Source organism: Erinaceus europaeus, chromosome 16, assembly GCF_950295315.1.
Source record: "Erinaceus europaeus chromosome 16, mEriEur2.1, whole genome shotgun sequence".
Taxonomy (NCBI): domain Eukaryota; kingdom Metazoa; phylum Chordata; class Mammalia; order Eulipotyphla; family Erinaceidae; genus Erinaceus; species Erinaceus europaeus.
In genome coordinates, this window is record NC_080177.1 from 70,893,549 (window position 1) to 70,910,708 (window position 17,160).

The window sequence follows — 17,160 nt, forward strand, 5'->3', positions numbered from 1 at the left end:
TGTCATCTTGGTTCAGTTAGGATTGAGGCTCAAGATAATCCACTTTTATTATCTAAGAAAATTGGAACTAGAGGAAGTCTCAGAATCCATCTAACGTGTACCATTCTTTTTGCAGGAGAGAAATCAGGTGCTCCAGAAGATTACATGGTTTGCCCAAATGCAGAAAGAAAGTCTATGATTCAATCAGATCAAGAGCTAGGCAGCCAATCTCCCAGTTCAGTGGTTTTCTGACCAAAAGAAATTCTAAGCATATCTATCATGTGAAGACAAGTCTGGGGAAAAATATTAATATGGGCTTCTTTAACTGTGTTTATTAAAATATAATCCCCTATTATTTCTTCCTTGGAAATCTTGAAGTTTCTTTTATACTTTGCCTTTCCTCTCATGGACATAGACTCCAGTAGCACATGCTCCTAATGCTATAACGGTCTCCTGGCTTTGGCTTCTATTTTCCATTCATTGCTATTTACTGTCTTTTTTAATCTTCTTATGGTAGGGAGATATTAATTGACAAGATGGTTGACAACCATCTGATGCCTTCCTCCACCGTGTTATGTTGAGACCCCCAACTCCCCTCAGCCCCTTTCCACTTCTCCCTTTCCAAATCCTTGGATATCTTACACTAGATCACAGTGAGTCTAAGCTTCACCCTGTGTTTTCCCTTTCTTGATTTTGCTATTTCAAATACATCCTATACAAATTAATTTTCCTAAATGAGACCGTGTCACAATCCATTTAATAAAATTAACAATATAATATTGATGACATTGTTCTGCTTAATTGCCCATGATATATCTAGTAAAAAGAAAAAATCTAATTACACTTTTATTCCAACTCTATTTAATGACTTTAACATAATCTTTAAATTTGTCTCACTCACTGATCCCTATTCTCCTTTTTAACTATATTTGATTCTTAGGTACAGTGCCATTTTTCTTTTAATTTTTCATACGGCACTGGGAAATGAACTCAAGAACTCATGTATGTGCAAAAGCCTCCAAGACCTAAGTTTTTCATTTTATTTCTTATTTTATTGCCACCAAGGTTATCACTGGAGTTCAGTGCCTGCTCAACTAATTCCTCCTGGTAGCCATTAATTTTTCCATCTCTCTCTCTTACTTTTTTTTTTTTGCTTTCCATTTATTTTTGTGATTAACAGTGGTTTATAAGATTGTAAAATTATAAGGTATAATTCCAAGTTCTGTGCCTCCACCGCTCGCAACAATAACCACCTCTTTTTAATACAAGGAGAAACTGAAAGTGGAAGAGAACATCAAAAGTGAAAAAAGAAAGACGCAGTATAATAAAATGATAAAATGAAATACTTCTGTGGCACTTTGTTGGGGGTTTAATAAATGGGAGGTTTATTACAACATGGGTACATAGAAATCATGGCAGCAAAATAGGCAAAGACGGAAAGAATCGCTAGCCATGTGGCATGGAGCCATGAATCTTAAGCTAGTTAACAAAATTCAGTGAAGATTGGGCATGTTCAGAGTGGTATGGGCATAGACTAGTTAACAGTGTTCAAATGCACGTGTTCATGTTCTGGAGAAGTGGCAGGTCTGACGAGAAGGCACAAGCAGCTGAAGAACAGCAGGAACAGAGAGCCCAATTTCTGTCAGACACTCATTAAAATGACTTTTGTTTTTGCCTCCAGGGTTATTTCCAGGGCTCAGTGCAAGCACCATGAATCCACTGCTCCTGGAGGCCATTTTTTCCCTTTTTTTTTTTTTTGTTACCCTGGTTGTTTTACAATTGTTGTGGTCATTATTATCGTTGTTATTGATGTTGTCGTTGCTAGATAGGACAACGAGAAATGGAGAGAGGAGGGGAAGACTGAGAGGGGGAGAGAAAGATAGACACCTGCAGACCTGCTTCACCGCCTGTGAAGCGACTCCCCTGCAGGTGGGGAGCCGGGGGCTCGAACCGGGATCCTTCTGCCGGTCCTTGCGCTTTGTAAAATAACTTTCTATACACTCGCAATCTTTCTGGGTTTACATACCTCTGTCATATGCTCTCGACTTGATGTCAGGCTGACATCAGCCCTGTGCTAATTATGTTCATGTCCCAACAGAGAGACGCCTGCAGCACTGCTTCACTGCCCTGAAACTTCCCCCCTGCAGGTAGGGCCTAGAAGTTTGCACATGGTGCACACTCTACCAGGTATGCCTCTTCTCAGTCCCCCTAGTTTTTCACTTTAGAGGAATAAAGAGATGGAAAGAAGAAAGAAGGGAGAGAGGAGAGAGAGCAAAGCACCAATCCACCATCCATGGAATTCACCTGGTACCATTTATATATACCAGCTCTCATATGGTGCTGGGGCTCAAACCCACGGTCTCACATATGGCAAAGTGGGCGCTCCACCAGGTGAGCTCTCTTGCAGCAGATATAACAGCATTTGCTCATGAGCATTTCATCATTCAGTTAATTACCATATTCTCTACTACTTTTTTTTTTTATGAGAAAGATAGGAGGAGAGAGAAAGAACCAGATATCACTCTGGCACATGTGCTTCCGGGGATCGAACTCCGGACTTTATGCTTGAGAGTCCAAGGCCCTGTCACTGCGCCACCTCCCGGACCACTCTACTACTTTTGACAGCCATAACTCAACTAATTGGAAAAGCTAGGGTATAGTCACAAAATTAGATACTATTCAGCAATTAGATAGGAGTGAACTGTTGATGCCAGAATTACTATTAACGAACCTCAAAATAATTATGCCAAGTGAGGACACTGGAACGAGTAAACTATTTGTTATCATATGCCAGAAAAACTAGTGACCCTAGAAAGTGATAACTAATGACAACAAAAAGCATGTAAGTGGTTGCTTGGCGAAGTGAGATAGAAGTTGGAAAGCTCAAGAAAGCAAAATTACAAAGGGGAACTAGGAAAATTTTAGAAGTGATGGTTGTGATTGTTAATTTGATTAGTGGAGGTAGTGGTGGTTTAATGGGTGTATACCATGTCATTTTTATTCAAACTATACACTTATATATGTTCATTTTAATGTCTAATTATTATACATCAATGTGACTATTGTAAAAAAAGAGAAAAATCTTTCTGAAGTAAACTTGACAAAGGTTTTGGGTTTTTAAGAACATTTTTCTAAACACATTAAGATATTGAGAGGAAGAAATTCGCTTGACTCTCCTGACTACAATCTTCCACATTTTCAACAATATTTCACACAGAAAATACTTTTTTAATTTTTTAATATTTATTTATTTATTCCCTTTTGTTGCCCTTGTTGTTTTTTTGTTGTAGTTATTATTGTTGTTACTGATGTCATCGTTGTTGGATAGGACAGAGAGAAATGGAGAGAGGAGAGGAAGACAGAGAGGGAGAGAGAAAGAGAGACACCTGCAGACCTGCTTCACTGAAGCGACTCCCCTGCAGGTGGGGAGCTGGGGACTTGAACTGGGATCCTTACGTCAGTCCTTCTGCTTTGTACCATGTGTGCTTAACCCACTGTGCTACCGCCCGACTCCCAGTAAATACTTCTAAAAACTTCATTTATTGAATATCCACTACTTGGAGCAAAATGTATTTTTTAATTATGTTTCATTTAATTTCTTAGATAAATTGGCTTAATTTCATATTTTATCATGGTTATGTATAAAAGCTGTACAAACTGTACATATAATTCCATTAATGTGTTCATCTTCATAAACATGCTGTGAAATAGATATTACTATTTTTTATTTTCATTAAGGAAAATGACCTTTGGAAAAGTTAAACAAAACTGTCAAGATTGCTCAGTAAGTGGTGAAACTTCCCCTTCAATTTAGTTTAAGAAACTATTTTAAAGGGAGTCGGGCTGTAGCACAGCGGGTTAAGCGCAGGTGGCGCAAAGCACAAGGACCAGCATAAGGATCCCGGTTCGAACCCCGGCTTCCCACCTGCAGGGGAGTCGCTTCACACGCGGTGAAGCAGGTCTGCAGGTGTCTGTCTTTCTCTCCTCCTCTCTGTCTTCCCCTCCTCTCTCCGTTTCTCTCTGTCCTATCCAACAACAACAACAACAACAATAATAACTACAACAATAAAACAACAAGGGCAACAAAAGGGAATAAATAAATAAAATAAAATATTTTAAAAAAAGAAACTATTTTAGGATTGGAGCATAGACAGTGATTTGGGGAGGGTTTAGATAGAGATATAAAGGAACTTCTCTTTCTTCCCTTTCCTTCTCAATTTTAGTCTCTACCCAATAAAAGAAAAATAAATAAAAATTTTTTAAAGAAAAACAAAAGAGAGAGATAGAGGGAAAGAGTCAATGGGAGAGAGTGAATAGATCACAGTACTTCAGGCTCCACCTCTCTCTCTCTCTCTCTCTCTCTCTCAGAACCAGCCAGGGATTCAAATAAGGACCTCATGCTTGGAAGTCCAGTGCTTTATCCATTGTGCCACCTCCTGAAACACTGGAAGCCATATCTCCAAATAAGGTCACAAAATGAGATTCTAAGTGTGACTTGATGCTCTGGGAATTGGGACACTATCTAAGCCACGCCAGTCAGTTTTAATTTAATATTAAAAATACCTGTGCTACATAGGGTCCAAAAATGATTGGTAAAGTAGTTAAATCACTCTTGACTATATTGTTCATCTTTTCTTTTTAACTAAATCATCACTAGGGCTTTTAGATAGAGGATGAGAGACAGAGGAGAAAGACAAAGAGGAGAGACACCACAGCACAGCTCCACCACTAGTGAAGCTTCCCCTTCAATTCAGTCTGAAAAACTATTTTAGGCAATTGGGGGGAGGGGAGTTGTAGAGACAGAGAGAGAGAGGCTAAAGGAGAGAGTGAATAGGCCACACCACTGAAGCTTCTTTCAATTCAGTGACGCCCAGGCTTGAACTTGGATCACTCACATGGCAAAGCAGCACACACTCCTGGTGAGCTATTTATTCCAACAACCTATGCACGTGTTTTCAAAGTGTGGGGAGTTAGTATTATAATCACCTTAATTTAATTCTCTCTTTTCGATTTTTCTCAGAATTATCCCTTCACAACTGTTTTTGAGATATATTTACAAAAAAAGATGTACTATATTTTTGTAAGTGTATATGCAGTAGTGTATACTTTCAGATTTTTGTCTCCTATAGAGACATTTGTAATTCTATTAACAGAGAATTAGTCAATTCCCCTACCTCCTGGGACTTGCAGGGTAGAACTAGGGCAACCTAGCCTCAAGAAGTGGGCTCTCCAATCAGGAGAACTATCAGAAGGCTAAAAATGCACATAGCTATAACTTGGCTATTTCTCTCCTGGGGATATATCCCAAGGAGTCAAGCACAATTATCCAAAAGGATAAGTATGTATACACCTATGTTTAGAGCAACATAATTTGTTTATAGCAATATAATTTGTAATAGCCAAAACTTGGAAGCAACCTAGGTGTCCAACAGATGAATAACTGAGAAAGTTGTGGTATATATACACGATGGAATACTACTCAGCAAGGAACAGTGGTTTCATAGTGCTGGCACCAAGCCCCAGTGATAACCCTGAAGAAAAAAAATGAATTGTAAAAACTATGGTGGTTATTTTGGAGGAGAGAGAGGAGAGCCAATAGGAGGAGGAACGTCAATACTGCGATGGTGAGTGTGGTGTGAAATTATTTCCCTGTAATCTTATGGTCTTGTAAGCCATTATTAAATTACTAATAAATATATTTTTTTAAAAAATTCCTACCTTCTAGATTAGCATCAAAAACAGTTAGTGTTTTACAGATACCTTTCGTGGAGAGATAAGAAGTTTTTGGGGAGCCGAGCGGTAGCGCAACGGGTTAAGTGCAAGTGGTGCAAAGCGCAAGGACCAGCTTAAGGATCCCGGTTCCAGACCCCCCCCCCCCACCTGCAGGGAAATCGCTTCACAAGCAGTGAAGCAGGTCTGCTGGTGTCTTTCTCTCCCCTCTCTGTCTTCCCCTCCTCTCTCCATTTCTCTCTGTCCTATCCAACAACAACGATATCAATAACAACAACAACAATAAAACAACAAGGGCAACAAAAGGGAATAAAATAAATAAAATATTTTTTAAAAAAAGAAGTTCTACTCATGTGTCAACAATTATACTGTAAGCCATTAGCCAACCCCCATAGAACAGGAAAAAAATAAAGGAAAAAAAAGGCATTAGCACCAGTATAATCATTTATTTTCTAAAACTCATTTTATTTGATCAGTCAGAGAGAAGTTGAGAGGGAGGGCAGTAAGGAAGGAGAGATAGACACCTGAAGCATTGTTCACCACTCATCAAGAATCCCCCATGCAAGTGGGGAGTGGGACTTGAACCTGGCTCCTTGAGAATAGTAGCACATGCACTTAACCATGTGTTCCACTGCCTGGCCCCTATAATCATTTATTTCTTAGCATACTGCACTTTATTTGCATTTCTATATGCAATTGTATATTTGTACCCAGCTGCCAACAATTGTACTGCAAACTATTAACCACCTCCCAATAAAGTGATTTTTTTAAACTGAAAAATAGTAATGCAGTTGTAGTACAGGGATACATGCATGTTTCACATCTGTGCTTCCACAGCCTTTGGTATATGCCGAGGAGTAGTATTCCTGGATAACAGCATCTTCTATGTGTACTGTTTACATATTCTCCAAACTGTGTTCCACAGAAGCCGTACCAATTGCAGTTCCACCAATAGGGATAACAGCATTCCTTTCTCTCCACACTCCCGTCAAAAAGTATCATTTACTGTTTTGTTATTATAGGCCATTCTCACAGGTGTGAGAATTCTGGACTTAATTTTTATTTCTCTACTGATAAGTGATGTGGGACATTTTTTCATGTCTGCGACCAAGCTTTCTCTTTAACTCAAAATTCCACTACCCTTGCAATACACAAACCTCGGGATGAAGAAGGAGAAACAGCAACATTGTAATACCAAAACTAGCAATGCACTAAAAATACCCACATGTCACTAAGCTTGAATGACAGTGAGACCTACCTTTATGGGATTCTTGTGTATCTTTCTGCAAGTTAACAGCTGAACTACTCCATTTGAAAAATCTCCCTTCTGTGGGGTCGGGCGGTAGCATAGTGGGTTAAGTGCACATGGCACTAAGTGCAAGGACCAGCATTAAGGATTTCAGTTCCAGCCCCCGGCTCCCCACCTGCAGGGGGGGGGGTCACTTCACAAGCGGTGAAACAGGTCTGCAGGTGTCTCTCTTTCTCTCCCTCCTCTGTCTTCCTGTATCTCTCGATTTCTCTCTGTCCTATCCAACAACAATGACAGCAATAACAACAATAATTAGAACAACAACCATGATAAAAAATAAATAAATAAATAAAAACAAGGGCAACAAAAGAGAAAAAATAGCCTCCAGGAGTAGTGGATTTGTAGTGCAGGCTCTAAGCCCCAGCATAACCCTGGAGGCAAAAAAAGAAACGAAAAAGAAAATTCTCCCTTCTGGATGGGGGTAGATAGCTTAATGGTTATGCAAAAAAAAAAAAATGGTTATGCAAAAAAAATGGTTACACAAAAAAAAAAAAAACTAGTATAGTCACAGGCCCTTTGGAATATAACTATAACAGACCTACTAGCTATCTACAAAACGGAGACCCCACCTGCACTATTCCAACCTTTAGGTTCATGATGAGTCAACAATTTTTTTGGCTTTATATATTAACTCTCTTTTCAGCCACCAGGTTCCAGATGCTACCATGATGCCAACCGGACTTCCCTGGACAGACTACTCCACCAGTGTATCCTGGAGCCCCACTTCCCCAGAGCCCTGCCCCTCTAGGGAAAGAAAGAGACAGGCTGGGAGTATGGATTGACCTGTCACACCCATGTTCAGTAGGAAAGCAATTACAGAAGCCAGACCTTCCACCTTCTGCACTCCATAATGACCCCTGGGCCCATACTCCCAGAGGGATAAAGAATAGTAAAGCTATCAGGGAAGGGGATGGGATACAGAGTTCTGGTGGTGAGAATTGTGTGGAGTTGTACCCCTCTTATCCTATGGTTTTGTCAATGTTTCCTTTTTATAAATAAAAAAAGAAAATGCATAGGCACTAATATGATAGATGAGGCTTGCGCTGCAAGCTTAGCTGAAACAGCATGTTCCAGATGATGGGTTAGAGAACAAGAACTTTGTGTGTGAATGTAGCATAACTCATCATGTTGTTGCGGAAATTTGTTGTTGAGCGCGGGCCGCGGAGATGAGAGAGAGGAGGTCCGGAGCGAAGAGGAAACACAAATCTTTATTTGCGCTGGCACCTCAGAGTTGGGTGCTAGAGAAGCAGGTTGGGCCATGTGGAGGTAGCGAAAATGGCCGCCTCACGCAGTAACCTTTCCTGCGTCTGAACACTGGAGTGAAGCGCTGGCAAGAGAAAGAGGTGCGGAAGAAGAAAGGCTTTTATAGGAGCAGCCTTCATGAGAATGGGAAGGGGGAGGAGTAACCATAGCACTCCAGGATAGGATGATAACTCTCGTGAGAATGGAAGGGGGGAGGAGTGACCAAAGCACTCCGGATATCGCGGGGATATAGACAATGCCCTGAGGGCACAACATGGCTGAACAGGCACTCCAAGAATGTCCCAACTCTCGCGGGAACTAGCAGTAGCCTGAGGGGACAACATGGCAGATGTGACGCATCTGTACAATTTCCCAGCATCTCCCCCTTTCCTTTCATCTAATGCCCAGGGCAACAGTGTGTAAAGTCTGTGAACTACTCAGGGTCAGTCTATGAAAAACCAGCAACGTGAAGGGAAGAAAGCTGCTGTAAAATTGTCTAAAGTGTCCAAAGGGTATACCAGCAAGTCCGATAAAAGTCTCAGTCCAAAGTAGGCGACTAGGGGGAGAAATGGCAGGGGATGAAATGCTGCATGAGGAAGGTCAGCCTCTGGAATTCTGCTTTTCTGTAGAGAGTGAGCTGGAACTGCCAAAACGTGGCAGGTCAAAGCAGAAGCAGGAAAGGCAGACAGGCAGTAAAAAAGTTCTTTCCTTGGAGTCTGTGAGTCAGGTTCTTCAGATCGCGTCAGGTGACATCTAGGGTTCGGGGGATTTGTCACTGTAGTCATGCCATCTAGTGGGTGATGTCAGGGTGTGCAGGGGTCCAGATGTTTTTTTTTCTGGGATTCCTGTGGAAGAAACACAATCTGCTTCTCGTGGTTAACAGGGCATCTGATTTGAATGCTTTATAGAAAAAGAGGTTTGGTGCCTTGACCAACTGAGTATTGGGGGATGTATCTTTCCATTCATTTATGATTATATTTTATATTATTTGTCATGGTAGTAAGCCGTTATCTGGAAGGTCCTGGGTGATTCATGGGGAAAAAGAACTTATCTTTTAACAAAGACTCTAAGGTGTAGGGAAGCGGGAACTATCTTATCCCTTTTTTTTTGTTGTTATCTTTTCTTTGTTATCTTTGTTATCTTTTGTTGCCCTAGTTGTTTTATTGTATGTAATTGTATTGTTGTTATTACTGATATTGTGGTTGTTGGATAGAACAGAGAAAAATGAAGAGAGGAGGGGAAGACAGGGGGAGAGAAAGACACCTGTAGACCTGCTTCACCACCCGTGAAGTGATTCCCCTGCAGGTGAGGAGCCGGGGGCTCAAACTGGGATCCTCAAGCCAGTTCTTTCACTTAGCACCACCTGCGCTAAACCCACTGTGCCACCGCCCGATTCCCAGGAACTATCTTTTAACATAAACTCTATGGCCATGCCAATAGCAGCCTTGAGGGCACATGTGGCTCCTCACATGTCCCCCTGTCTTATATCATGTTTTGATGTTTGGTGGACTTTGTTTTGTGGCAGGGTGGACTGTGCCTGTCTTAGGTTGGAGATCAGCCTTCCGTCTTATCCATCATAGGAACACCTGGTCATTTTTGCCCAGTAGTACCAGGTGCCCTGTCTTAGGTTGACTGGATAGTGCTAGTTTCCTCTTACCCGTCATTGGCTAGCCAGCCCTCTACATGGTGGACGCTCTGATGGAGGGGGGCAAATCCTCCACAGCAACTCAATATTCTGCCATGTCCAGCCTATGATAGTGAGTTTGTATAGGTTGCATCTTTATGGCATCAATCTGTTGCCGCAAAAAGGCCATGAGCTTGTTAAGAATTATAGGACCGTGGTCTGGGAGGTGTCACAGTGGATAAGGCGTTAGACTCTCAAGTGTGAGATCCCAAGTTCGATCGCTGGCTGCATGTGTACCAAAAAGATATCTGGTTCTTTCTTTCTCCTCCTCTCTTTCTCATTAATAAATTAATTAGAATGTTTTTAAAAAATTATAGGACCTATTGTGAGCAGAAGAAGTAAAACAAACTAGGGTCCTACAACTAAGGGTAGACAGGTAAGGAAGGGGGAATGTATCTATTGGTATAAAGAGGTAGGATCATATCTTAAGTCTAAGGGAAGCAGTCAGTGTATGTGATGTCTAGGGGAACAGCCATTTGTCTTTGGGGGTAGTAAAGAATGTCTGTGGCATGGGTGATGTTATAAAGGGAAACATCTTTAAATTGTTGGCTGATAAAGGCATGGCTTATGGTGGCAAGACAAGATACCCCAGTTAAGTTTACAAGAATATGTGAATGTTGTTAATTCACATAGGTTGGATATGGAGGAACTTCTTACAGTTTAATACCTTACCATATGAACAGATGATTTCTCATATGAAATCATGCCTTCGCATGATAGCTGTACTCACTTACTTGTGAAAAAATAATAATAAAACTTGTAACAAGTTAGAGGTTTACTATAATTGACTTTGGACTATAAGCAGACTCAGGTTACTTAGAGAGTTAATGCATGTTAGTATCAATGGTTTTAACATTTAGAGTACTTCTGAGCAGATGGGTCATACAAAAATTTTTGGTCATTCAACACACTCACAAAACACAACTGGCCATTCATAACATAAGACATTCAGGGAAGGGGTAGGAGAGAGGGCTCTGTGAGCCAACTTTTGTAGGTTCTGCCATGTCATATTATGGATCCTGGGATGTATCCTGCGGCTAGTCCTCTTGTATTTCTTGTTCTTCAGAGATAACAGTGCCATCATGAGGGTATTGTTGGACATGGCGGGCAGGAACCCAGACAGGTTTAGAGTAATTATGTGGGAAAATGCATGCAAAACCTCTTCCCATGGTCAATAGAGGGTCAGGCCCTTTCCAAATTTTATCAAGTGGGTCTTTCCATTTGACTTTAATAGATGGGAGAGTAGATGGTGTTTGCCAGTGAAGAATAATAGGAGGTAAGTCTGAGTTATTGTAAATATTAAAGAGATTTAACGTAGTTAAGGCTTTTGCTAGCTGGATATTGGGGCGGGGGGTACATTCCTCCTTTATCTTTATTTAATTGAGCCTTAAGGGTTTGATGGGTCCTCTCGACAATGCCTTGTCCCTGTAGATTATAGGGAATGCCTGTGGTATGAGTAATGTTCCAGAGGGAACAAAAATCTTTAAATTGTTTGCTGGTAAACGCTGGTCCACAGTCAGTTTTCACTTGAAGAGGTAAGCCCATCACAGCAAAACAGGAAAGCATATGGCTTATAAGCTTTTTAGAGCTTTCTCCTGTCTGAGCTGTTGCCCATATAAATTTAGAAAAGGTATCAATTGAGACAAACACATATTTTTTGTTCGCCAAGGTTTGATATGTGGGTGACATCAATTTGCCAAATAGCATTAGCTTTTAAGCCTCGGGAGTTAACACCAAGAGTCTGAATAGCAGGTGTTTTTATGAGCCTTGCACAAGAAGAGCATGTAGCTAGGATATGTTTTAATTGTGGTACAGGAACATCAGGAAATCGAGCTTGAAGGCCTTTAAGATTAACATGGGTTAGGGAATGAAAGTCAGCAGGATCAGAGACAGAGACTAGGAGAGCTCCTGTGGAGGCAAGGTGGTCAGCTGCAGCATTCCCTTTGGACAGGGCACCAGGAAGAGGGCTGTGGGAACAAAGGTGCTGAATATATAGTGGTTGGGTTCGAGAAGAGAGCATAGAGGCAATTTGAATCAAAAGAGGGGAAAGTGGGTTGTCATCAGTTTTCACATAAGAACGAGCAAGCCGTGGGAGTAAGTTAACAGTATACACACTGTCAGAAAAAAGGTTAAAGGATTCTGGTACAGCTTTTAATGCGAGGAAAACAGCATAAAGTTCTTTGTACTGAGGGGAATTCTCAGGAAGCTCAGTAAAGAGAGGTTTAGGAGATTGTTTGTCTGGGTAATATGTAAGGGCAGCAGCTCCCTTTTTTCCACCATCAGTGAAGACTGTAGGAGCAGAAGGAATGGGATCTCAAGAGAAAAGTTTAGGTGCTAGTAGAGGCAAAAGAGGTAAAGAACCTATCAATTTATTAGAAGGAAAATGGTTATCTATTTGTCCTGGAAACCCCATGAAGCTTATGGCAAAGTGGGAATGATGGCATATGAGCCACTCTGTATCTGTGAGAGAAAAGGGCAGAATAATTAAATCCGGTTCTTTCCCTAAGACCTGCACAGACCTATTTCTTCCTTGGCGAACCATGAATGCTAATGCATCTATCTCAGTGAGGAGTCTTGGAGTTCCTCCTACTGGCGTGTGAAGCCACTCAAGAACCCCATGGTTTTGCCACAATGACCCTACTACTGTGGGGATGGAGTTGAAGATTAGAAGGTTTACCGGAGAGGAGGGAGAGAACCGAACAAGGTGCATGTCTGGACCTGCGCAACTCCCAGATAAGTGAAGACTTTGCCTACCTATGCACTATGGTCTTCTCTTCTACTTATGAAGAGGTTTGCCAAAGCCTCTACTGTTTCATCATGAGACAGTTACTCTGTCTCTGGAACATTTTACTCTGGGCCACACTTTGTTTCCCTGACCGGGAACTTTGGTTTCTTATGACCGGGATCATAGAGCTTGATGGGATGCATTGGATCGACCTTCTCGTGGTGCATCCCGTGAGTACCCATTCATTGGGGAAACTGATGATCCTTCCTAGCTGACTGAATCCACATGGATCCCAGTCACTTTCAAAGCCAGCAACAAGCAGCTCCTGACAGCTTTCAGCCTGACCTGTTGACTGGCTACGGAAGAAGGGCAAATGCTAGAAGAAGAAGAATAGAGCTTGGGAGATGCACAGAGATTTCTCCTTGGACTTTCTGGATTCCCTCTCCCATGTTTCCCGAGGAAAAAGACTACGTTTTGCTCCCGGCCACAATTTGGTTCTTTATGACCATGATCGTAGACCTTGGGATATGCATGGGGATTTCCACTGGGACTTTCTGGACTTCTTCTCACATGTTTCCTGCTGAGAAGGACTACTCTAATTTGAGGAGTGTTCTCCAGTACCCTGGCAGTCCCCAAGAATGGAGACACGTGGTTAGTTCTACTCTCCTGATTGGATTCTTTCTTCGATGGGAAGACGCTTTTAAAAATAGATGCCTGAAGCAATCCAGCAGGAACAGTCAGAAGCACCCTAAATGGAATTTCGAGGAGCTTTTTGGACTAGGACGCTCTCCGGAGATTCTTAATGCTACATGGTGAGATATGTTTCATAAGAGAGTGATTTGAATAACTGAATTTTTGTTTGACATTGACTTAAAAAAAAAATGCTAGACACAGCCATGATTTCTAGAGACATCCAGAAACAATCCAAAAAATTGGTTTTTTCCTCCTTCGATTTCTTTTTTACGTCTTGGCATAAATCTGAAATGTTTAATCCTGAAACGGTATGAGTTATGGGTGGGGCAGATAGTGGAATGATTATGTTAATTATTCTCATGCCTGAGGCTTTTAACCATGATTCTTCTGTTTACCTTTCCACATCTTATTGAGTTTAAACTATTTAAACAACCTTAAAATCATACTAGAAAGAACTTCCAATTATAATGGAGTTATGAATTATAGTAAACTTCTAATCTGCTACAAGTTTTGTTTAACAAGTAAGTGAATTTCAGCTGTCAAGTCTTCACATGAAAAAGCATCTACTCAAATGGAATTCCTGGAAATCCATTTGGATCCTGTTCTCTGACATCGCCCACAAGATGCAATGACTACAACACACCCCTGGAAACCAATGATGTGACCTGGCACGACCTGAAGAAACAGATTCACAGACTCCAAAGATTACTCTCTACAGAAAAGCAGAATTCTGGTGGCCGACATTTCCCATCGAGACAGACATGCAGTGTTTCATCCCTTGGCATTTTCTTCTGTGGTCAGCTACTTTGGACTGACACCTCCATCGGACTTACTGGTACATGCTGCTGTGTTTCTCAAAGACTAACTTCAGCCAATTGCCTTGAGACTTTATAGACCATGTCCCCTCGCCTGCAGGCTCTTCCCCAGAGGTAGAAAACTCCCCCTCCTTATTAGGTTATGCCCACAGAGTCAGGAAATGCCCTTTGAGGCAAGAGATGTCCCCAGAGGCATGAAGCGCTCCCAGAGGCAAGAAATGCCCTTTTGCCTGCTAGGCCTTGCCCTTTGAGTCAAGAAACGTTCCCCTTGGCATCACACTGGTTATTGCTGCTCGCCTATTTTGTTTTCCATGTCTTATGCCAGTTCTTTTGAAAGTGACTGTATGATATAGGTTTCTGTTCACCCCTACACTGCTATTCCCCTGACAGAGATGAAGCCTTTTACAGACATTGACCCAGTTATATACGGCCATAAAGTAAGAGAGAGATGTTGGGGAATTGTGAGGATGTGGTTGAGCTTGGAAGGGCTTGAGCTTGAGGGTGTGTCAATCCTGTTAGTCTCTCTCTCCATGGAGAGGTTGAGCAAGGAGGGACAGTAGAACCCCAAAAAGGTGTGCCTCTTATCAGTCTCCCTGCCTCACAAAGTGCCCCGCAATCCCGATACTATGGCCATTAGTTAAAAAGAAAGGGGGAATTGTTGGTATCTTCTAATTCTGCTTTTAAAAACTCCTTCTGTTTCATTTGGTTTAAATCCCCCCTGCTTAACACTATTCTATTTACATAACCACTTCATTCTATTTACATAACCCCTGTTAACAAGCACCACCTTCCCTCCAGGGCATTGGTGGTTTAGTGGTAGAATTCTCACCTGCTCCACCCCCTCTCCTTGTCACACCCTGATCCTCTCCTTGTCACACTCTGATTTTCACCAGTCACTTTTCTCTCCACCCTCTCTATGTCACATCCTGTTTCCACCCTACTTGGCAAGTATATATAAAGACAGCATTGTGAGTTTTAGGGTACTTTAGTTTAGTTTAGCTTAGTTCAGCTTAGATTGTGCTGCGTCCTGCATGAATAAAGAGATACTGCCTACAGCTCAACCTTGAGTCCCTGGTCGTCTGTTACCCACCCGTGAAGCCAGCCCAGCGAAAACAACATAGCCCGTCAAAAACAACAGAAATTAAAGAAAATGTTTGTCACTCCTAAAAAACAAAACAAAACAAAAACTCTCATGCCTGAAGAATCAAGGTTCCAGTTTCAATCCCCCCACCACCACCATAAGCCAGAGCTGAGCAGTGCTTTAGTAAAACAAACAAATAAATAAATACCTCCCTTCTATACCTAGATGCTAGACTATTATAAATTCATGTGTAGAGACCTTGTGCTGCCTCCAGCTTTATCAACAACATGTTCAAGCTGTCATTCCAGAGAACTTATTGCACAATCTGGAATCAGGAAACAGAGTTTTGTGGAAAAGACATCAGAGCCTCAGTAACAGACTGTTAACAGCCCAAAGCACAGTAAACATCAAGGTGTTTGTTGATCCTTACAGTCATGATGCCCAATTGAAAAATACACATCATTCATTCCAGAAAATTCATTCCACTAGGAGACCTCAAATTGAGGATCCTGGTAAATTCCACAGAAGTTGATAACTGCATATGAATGACTTCTTCCTCAAACTAAGGAGCAAGCTACTAACCACAGTCATGAACAGCTTCCACCAAAGTCAGGGTTTTCTGATTCTTCAACCTTTTTAATTCCCTTTGATGTTGTCTATTATTGAATTCTAACCTCCCTCTATGAACTAAATAAATGGTTTATCAATATGATTGCCCCTATCTCCACTCTATTAGTGGTCTAACACTTATAGGAAAGCTATTTTTGGGTGGAGGGGATAATGGTTACACAAACAAACCCTCATGCCTGAGGTCCCAGGTACAGTCCCCTAGACCATCATAAGTCAGTGCTGAGCAGTGCTCTGGTAAAAACAAATAAAATAAGATAAAAATAACATCCTTGGGAGTCAGGCTGAAGTGCAGAATTATTGATCCAACAATTCAGAATCAACAAAATTTTGACAAAATTATCACAACATAGGTATCCCCAATAAATATCCTTTGGCCTGATTTTGTTTTTTCTCAAAAGGAAAAACTGAGAAAGAGAAAACTGTCCTGACAACTAGAAAAATGGCCTTTGAACAGAGAGCCCTTGGCATGGCATCAGTTAGCCCAGCAATCATGATTAGGTCAGACTGATCTCCTGTAAGCAATTTTCTTTTTTTTTTTTTTAGTAGTAGTATCTTTATTTATTGGATAGAGACAGCCAGAAATCAAGAGGGTGGGGGAGACAGGGAGAGAAGGGGAGAGGGAGAGAGACAGAGAGACATCTGCAGCCCTGCTTCACCACTTGCAATGCTTTCCCCCTGCAGGTGGGGTTTGAACCTCAGTCCTTGTGCATTGTAACATGTGCACTCAACCAGGTGTGCCACCGCTCAGCCCCACATAAGCAATTTTCTGGAGCTCCAACAGACCATATTGATATAAGATAAAAGCAAAAGCATTTTGTAATTATTTAAACATATAAAACCAAGAACATGTCCAAGCCACAAAAGTAACCAAAAATTGATGTAATGTGGCTACATAAATAACTATTGCTTTCTTAACAGTTTTGGTTTTAGGTTTTCTCCATTCTTCCTGATTTATAAATGAAGATTATCAAGAAATCCAAATGTAGAATTATTCCTACGTTCTGATAGCAATCATTCTAGAGGAAAGTCCCACTTACTTGGACTTGTAATGTATGCCCTTGCCAAATAAGTCCCTTCCAACATATTCTTACTGAGACTCTCCTTGATACCCACAACTGTGGTCTCTTTCACTGCTGTTAAACAATAAACTCCACTTTGTTTAGTATTCACTGGGTCACTGACAACAGAATATTGAATAGAATATTAGAATATTAGAATATTCCACGATGGCAATATGATCAAAGAAGCCCTCTTAAAAGTTGATATTTAGGA